We start from the raw sequence: 7,753 nt of genomic DNA on the forward strand, positions 1-7,753 counted from the left end.
TCGCATAACGCCAACAATCTTTCTTTGCATATGACTGCAGCTTTATGCAAACTTACATTTCAATTAGTGGAATTACGGTAAAGACTTCCCAGTGCCTGTAAACCAGTGTCACCTCTGCTGCATTTAGTGGTATCCCTCATCTTACACAGAAATATAACTGTGTTTTCTGAAAACAGGAAACAGTTTTAAGCCATTTTTCCTTTAGACAGCAGTCAATGTAAAAAATAGTATTGAATATTATTAAAAATATATCAGTTAACATATTTTAATGTACATACCCTTCAACAAATATAAATATTATTGAAAAGCATTTTTTTTCAGTAACTCAATTCATTTTGTGAAAGACTTTATATAGATTAGTAAGCCTTTATTTTTGTTAATTTTAATATATAGCTTTCAGCAAATGTAGCTTCATACAGTGGTGCTGGATAATATTCAATATCTCACTCAGCATTTTCCACAGGCAAATATGACTCTTGGTCACTCTGTCTAAAACAACCTAAGTTAATCCCCACACGAGTTCATCGAGAACATTCAAATTGACATGACGCCAACAGACTCCGCCCACATGCGGAAGTAGAGCAAACTTCCGACAAAACAGTGTTATGATGGCAAAGGAACTCAATGCGTTGCACGTGTACATAGACTTGTGTGTGTGTGTGTGTGTGTGTGTGTGTGTGTGTGTATATAGATTTATAGATACACTCACACCACTGATGCATGTATTGATGAATTCCCTCTATCGTTGACGTCCACACTCCAGTCCGGTAGGTGGCGGTATGTACACCCTAAGTTGTTTTGCCATCCGCCAATAAAACACAAACACACAGAAAAAGAAGAACTTAATGAGTTTCCTTGAGTTTATGAGTAATTTTTGCCTTATCAGCCAACACTAAGGTAAAGACGACAGGCAAGAACATTCTCCAACTTGTCCTACATCAGGTCTGTAAGGTTGTTTGCGGGAAACAACGAAGAAATCAATGTTAAAGCCCAAGTCTTTCGCAGCCAGAGGAAGAATGATGAGGGAGGATGGTCTCAATGGATGTGAACGCTGCGTCTGAAGCAGTTTAACAGGTGAGTAATGTTAAATACCAGCTTCTGAAAATCTGTCTTCAGAAATTGCTTAAAAATTAACATTAACATAAAAACGTGCTTAAATGATAGTACAGCAGTTACTGCATCACGTTTTCATGCTGCCATAGAGATACCATTGGAACTTACACACATAAAAATCAAGCATAACTACTACCTTTACTTATTGATTGATTTGTCTATCAATATGTGTCATTATGACAAAAATACATAGAACAAAGGGATGTTTACCAGTCACCTTCTTGCAGACGAACACGTGGTAGTTGGTCTACCACAGTTATATTCAACTGGACATGAGTTCGGCTACAGGCCTTCATCCATTTCTTGCATTAGTCCAGACTCTGTTTGGATGTTGGACATGTAATAAATTGTATTTCGTCTTCTACATAATCTTGGTAACGACTCTTGTATGTTCCCCGCTGATAACATTAGTTCATGATTTCCTATTATTTCCCTCTTATCACTGCAGCTCGTGACGATGAACCGCGTCAGGTCCAGTTCCTCATCAGGGGCGTGTACTTCGGGACAATTTGCGACCGGCGATTGGTCAAGTTCCTGACAATCTCCCCCCTAGAATGATTGACAGGTGGCATCATGTCAATTCCTGGACGTGGTCTCTGAGGGCAAAGATCGATGACTTAGTTTCTCATAGTCGATATGTTAGGTATGATATCAGGACCACAATTAATCACTTTTTAAAATTCTTCCGTTAGCTCCAAGCCTTATTATTCTAGTAGAGAGATGCTGTTCCATTGCATGGCCTCCAAGAAAAGCATGAGCCAATTTGACCTTACCTATTCGGCACCACGTCAAGGAAAGAGTGATTGTTTTAAGCAAGTAACTTATCTGCCAGTTGTGCCCAGAAAAAGTTTTCTCTCAATTTTATGCATTTGCCGTCAATGGAGAGTTGGCGCCCCCTGCCTGCAGCTTAGAGAACAGAGTATTTGACCTGCTTTGTGTTGGACTTGCATGGCAGTTTATACTCATTAAAATGTAGGTCATTTCCTGTATCTGACTGATTGAGAGGTGGCCACTGAAGAAAGTAATTAAAAATCACCAATAATTTGAGATCTACTAATGAAATCCTATTTCCCAAACTCATCGCTTACCATTTAGCCTTCTCAGTTTTCAAATTCAAAAAATACAAACATGATACCTAAGCAGCCCAGTAAACAAAATAAAAAAAGGTAATAAAATCAACCAAGTAAAAGGTAGAAAACATTACCGTGACAAAAGTTAAAAATAGGAAGTTTTGTACCAGTTATATCCAAAATAACATATTAGAAAGATTTAATAAAAACCATGAGGAATTAGTCAGATTTTCTCACTTCTTATGTCCCTCAGCAAACTTCTTTTAGTCATTTTTAAAAAATATTTTTACTAACCTTGTAAAGCAGTCTCATTTGGCCCTTTAAAATCCCCCATAGCTGCAAAGAGCTTTTTTAAATTTCTAAAACAGCTCAATGTCAAGTTCATTTCAGTTTGCTCGTTAGGCAGAAGCGGTTTCATAACGGTACGTGAGAGCACAGCTCCTCCAGAGGGTGATAATAAGCCACTTCCTTTGTTACGGAGCCTGAACAAACTTGCCGGGGAGCTCATGAGGCAACGATAATCGGAGCAGTCGAGCGCAAGTGTGTACAGAATCCCACCAAGCGTTTTCATAGAGAACCCGTCAGCTGAGACGGGAGCGAACCCTCTGGGGTTAAGGTGATTCCACCGTAATAATGCTGGGACATATAACCACAACATGAGATAAATACAGTACATCAGATATTTATCTGTGGAAGTCCATTGCTTCAAAAGGTAACAGGATGACCACAGGTTTACCAGCTAATGGATTTTTGACGTGTGAAGCTGTCTGGTGTTTGATTTTTATCTTTATCTTGTTTGGGGTTTCTGTGGATGACAGTCAAAGGTTTTTTTTTAATCTGACCTCAGATGAGGAATCCTGTCTCTGTTTTCTTCTTGTTTTATCTCTTATGATGAATTTCTGCTATGGTCTACTAGCCTTACAACAGCAAATTAAAGTGACAAGCTGAGGCAGGATGCCATAGGTTTCATCTGTCCTGACTAGGTTGAAAAACATTGGCTGGACAGAAATATAACTGAATGTATATTTTATAGCGAACCAGAAGACTTTCAAACTATCCAACTACTGTTATCTGTTATGAGGAGCCTTCTTGCCATTGAGCTGTTTTTCAATCAAAAGAAAACACCTGGTAGTCTGGGTACAATGGGTTCAACTGGGGACCAAAAGCGCAACATTTGTTAGTTTCAGCTGGTGTCGCTCGCTTTCACAGTTTTCGAATAAGGTCCAAAGATTTTATTTTTTTTGTTGTCGTCCAAAGATATCAGTCAGGAGGCAGCAACGATTTAAAAGAATACTGAATAACAGTGGCATTGCAAGACTGAAACTGGTCAGCGAAGCTGTAAAGAGCTGCAAGAAATTCCCAATAAGTGCTGGTTATGATTTACAAGTGACAAAAATCTCATGTTTTCAGCTGGAAGGTAATAAGAGTTGAAAATAAAATTGTTTTCCTCTGAAGAAAACATCCAGGCCTGATAATGAAACCACACTAAAACCTTTGAGCCACAACTTCGAAAGGTTTTGGACAAGAACAGCATCTGGGACATCAGCCACAGACCCGAAGTAGGACCATCTTGGTCAGGGCGTATACAACAAAGAACTACATTCGAAACCAGGAGGAACATACTTTTGCTTTTGTAATTTTGTAAACCAATTAGTTTGTTTAGTTCCAGCTTATTTAGAAAAGAAAAACCAATAGACGTTTCTTTCAAATTCCTTTCTGGCTGCAAAAAGTTATTGTCGGCTAGTGTCAACATACTTGGAGTCAGATCTCTCCTGAAAAAAATCCCCCCCTTGTGAGCTGTTCTCAGCAACACACAGTCTAGACACAGCCAAATTCACAGGCAGAATAAAACATAAAGCACCACTGAAATAAGTGTTCTTGATCTTAATGCACATTATTGCCGTGTCCCAGGGATAAAACACTTTAGAAGTCAGTCATGAAGAAGAGAAAGCCTTAGGGCTCTTAAGGCTGGGTACATGTTCGTGATGCGCCCAGCTACTTTAGCTGTCATGCAGCAATATATCTCAGAGCCTTTGCTGGGTGCACTGATGCTTGGCTTAAGCCATTTAGCAGCGCCCTGGTTAACTGAAACCGACAAAACTTCTGATTCCAGCCCGATCTTAGAATAACACCCCTGGCGGTTGTGAAGCTGTCTTTGCCCATTTCATCTGGCAAGCTCCCACAAGTGCATTTGAAGCTGACACAAATACAGAAGAAGATACTTTATGACGTTACCACATTTACCCCAACAATTACAAAACTGGCAGCTGCATGAGAAAAAAGCCATTAAAAAAAAAAAAAACGACAACCCCACAACAACTTTAGCCTTTCAGTTTGTAGAATAAAGGGCCAAATTAAACCACGGTTTAAATGTCCAAGTAAAATATGATGGCATTTGGTCATTAAAGGCCAAAGGGCGCGCCGTAGGGGCGAAAACCTTGGATGATTTCCCTTTATCTACTCTGGAAACACACAAAACAACAACACTGGGTGATGAGATGATTACAGCCGAGTAGCAGTGACACCATGGGGCATAATAAAAGTTAAATTTGCTAGTGATGCTTGTGCATTAAAGTGTGACACCAAAAGCTAATACCCCCATCACACTATTGTGTATCTGAGCTTTATTTCAGTGGTGTAAAAACACACGATGCCTTAGAAAAACAATGTCTTCCTACTAATTTAACTCTAAAATGTGATCACCTTGAACCCAGGACGCTTATCTGTTAACACGCCAAATAACTTTGAGGCTTCGACACAGCATGTATGCAAAGTACTGCAGTATTTACAAAAATGAAATTCAAATATCAATGACTCAAAATAACATTGCTTGTTGTTGATGACGATGAGAAAAACAAACGTAATACTTACACATTCGTAAGTGTAAATGCTACACCCTATTACTTACCACAAACACAATTATATGCAAATACACCGCTTACTTGGTGACTATTTTCTAAAAAGAGGTACGAAGAAGTACTTGGCCCCACCATTTAGCTCGCAGATTCTGATTAATTTGACCAGAATAATTTGACCAAGTAAAAAGGTAAAATAAATCAAGACGATGACGCCACAACAGAAGTAACGTACCCAGGTTGAACGGAGCAGAACGCTGTGAATCCCACACCTTAAATGTGATAAAATACGCTCTACACAACCTGAGAGCACAGAAAGTGACACACACACACTTCAAAAGAAGAGACGTGACCTGACATTTTCTGAAATTTCTCACTTTCGTAGACTTAGACTCATGCTTTAACACATTCTTCTCAGTAAATCAGTATAAACGGGTGCTGTGGTGGCGCAGGGGTTTAAGCACAGCCCATGTATGGAGGCCCTAGTCCTCGACGTGGCTGTTGCAGGTTTGATTCCCGGCCTGGCGACCCTTACCGCATGTCTTTCCCCATCTCTTGTTACCAACTTTCCTGTCAATTATAGAGGCCACTAGAGCCAATAAAACCTTAAAAAAATAAATCGGTATAAACGGCAAACTAGATGGAAAACTATGACAGCTACTTAAGGTTTCTAGAATTGTAGCTCTAGAAAGGATGAGATTCCTTTAAAGAGATTTTGGTCCTATGGTGATTCCTGTTTAAAAGCACAAGACTCTGGAGAGAAAATATCAGCTGTCAGTATCTTACCAAGACTAGACTGCTCTTAAGTTTGATAAATAAAATTTTAGATTTACTGGAAACCTGAACTAACAGCTAACCAGAAAACAAACCTGTCATCTTTCTGTTGCTATGGTTACGTTGTGTCCACCATGTTCGGTTCTCTTATGCATCTCTCCCATGCAACGTTACTGGTAATTGACAATGGGTCATTTTGCATAAATACCTATCAGCTTTAAACGTTAAGTCACAGTATTTTGATGGTGTATGTGCCACTGATTATCAATTTTGTGTTCAAATATAAAGTTCAGTTCACATTTTGCAGCACACACATTTTAATATCATGCGCTCAGGTGACATTTTAAGGTAAAAGGAAGTCAATGAAACTCAGATTTTATGTTTGTTTGTTTTTTTTGCCTTGAAGTACATGGAAATTGTTAGCCACATTACCTGAATTACACAGTCAACGTGAAAAAATAAAAAAATAAAAAATTCTTGCTTTGTACTATCTATTTCTTCTTGCTCTCAGCAGATATCAAATAACCTTGCAACAAAGCTCCCGCGCAATCTGTAACACAAATGCAGCTCAGAAAGGTCAGTGTTTCCATCACAGCACGCTCATGCTAACAAGTTAATTACACGTAGTCCTGCGCACATGAACTTTAAGCCTGTATTTATAGTCAAAGGAGCTCTGCGGTTAGGTGCACTGAGCTAATTATGTGATGAAAAATCTCCCGTGGCACGAGGGTAATTTTTCAGTGCTCTTTAAAGATAGTAGAGGATATGGCAGATAACTGCTTGAAGCCCTTGCAAGTCAGCAGCGGCCGAGCTAAATGTGGCAGCAAGTGTCAGGCCAAATCAATACACGCTTCCCAGGATTCCTTTGGTGCTATAATCCAGGCTGCAGTGGGCACTGACCCCGGGGAAGCCTGGGCTCTTGTTTTCTTGCCCTGGTTTCTTCAAAAGGAGCTGCACTTATGGATATGGCAGTACGGAGCATAAGCTAATTACTTAAAAAAATGGACAGGATTTGAGAGCTATAAACTGCTTAACTCGTAGATAGAAACCTCAGCGTCCGACAGCGGCTCTGTGCGACTTTGAATCTCTCCAAAAGGTGTTCACATAAATTGGTCGCAACCTCGGCTTAAGAGGTTACAGAAGTTTTACCAGCTGTAATGAACTCTTAATGCGTCCAAAATGTGCGTGTCAAATACTCCCCTCGGTTATGGAGCTCTGGTGAACTATTTCACCTTAGCGGTTCACCATTCTCCCTGGCTTGAACTGCGATTTGCTGATTTTTCTGTGGTGGAGGGCCCCCGGTCTCTTCCAGCTGATTTCACTGATCCCATTAAGTCGTAATCTTCTAATATTTGCCTTAAAATAACGAGAGATAATCCTGGCATCGCCGTAATCAGCCGTGAAATTGAGGAATCTCTAACTGGATTTCACAGTGGCCAGCGCACACTGGAGCAGTCCAACAATTAGAAATATTTGTGTAAAAATACACAATTCTCTAACCTACCCATCCCTTTACGGATCCATTTCTATCCATTCAACATTTTCTATAAGTAGTTTCCGAAAACATCTCCACAAATATTCAGCTCCCCTCCTCCAGTTGCTCTCCAGGACTAAGAGGGTTTCCAGAGCATCACATCTCCCCCTGTAAGCCGCCCTCGCTTTCTTAACCCAGCAGCGAGTCATTAAAAATGTAAAATTATCGTCTCTAAAGTGGAACATGATTCAGTCCTGCGCTCAGGAGGCAGTGAAGCGCGAAGCTCGCATATGAAATGCATTTGGTCATCCCCCCCTGGCTAACGGGGAAGTAAAAGGTGCACTGAGTGTAACGAGAGCAGATTGCAGATTCTTTATTTAGGGAGTTATTGTAGACACGGAGTCGGGGGGGGGGGGGGAATCCTTCCTGCTCGATTGAGGCTGTCGGTGGAGGGTGAAAGCTTTGAT

The sequence above is a fragment of the Poecilia mexicana genome, unplaced genomic scaffold (assembly GCF_051168715.1).
Source record: "Poecilia mexicana isolate PSO_F unplaced genomic scaffold, ASM5116871v1 scaffold_18, whole genome shotgun sequence".
NCBI classification, from domain to species: Eukaryota; Metazoa; Chordata; class Actinopteri; order Cyprinodontiformes; family Poeciliidae; genus Poecilia; species Poecilia mexicana.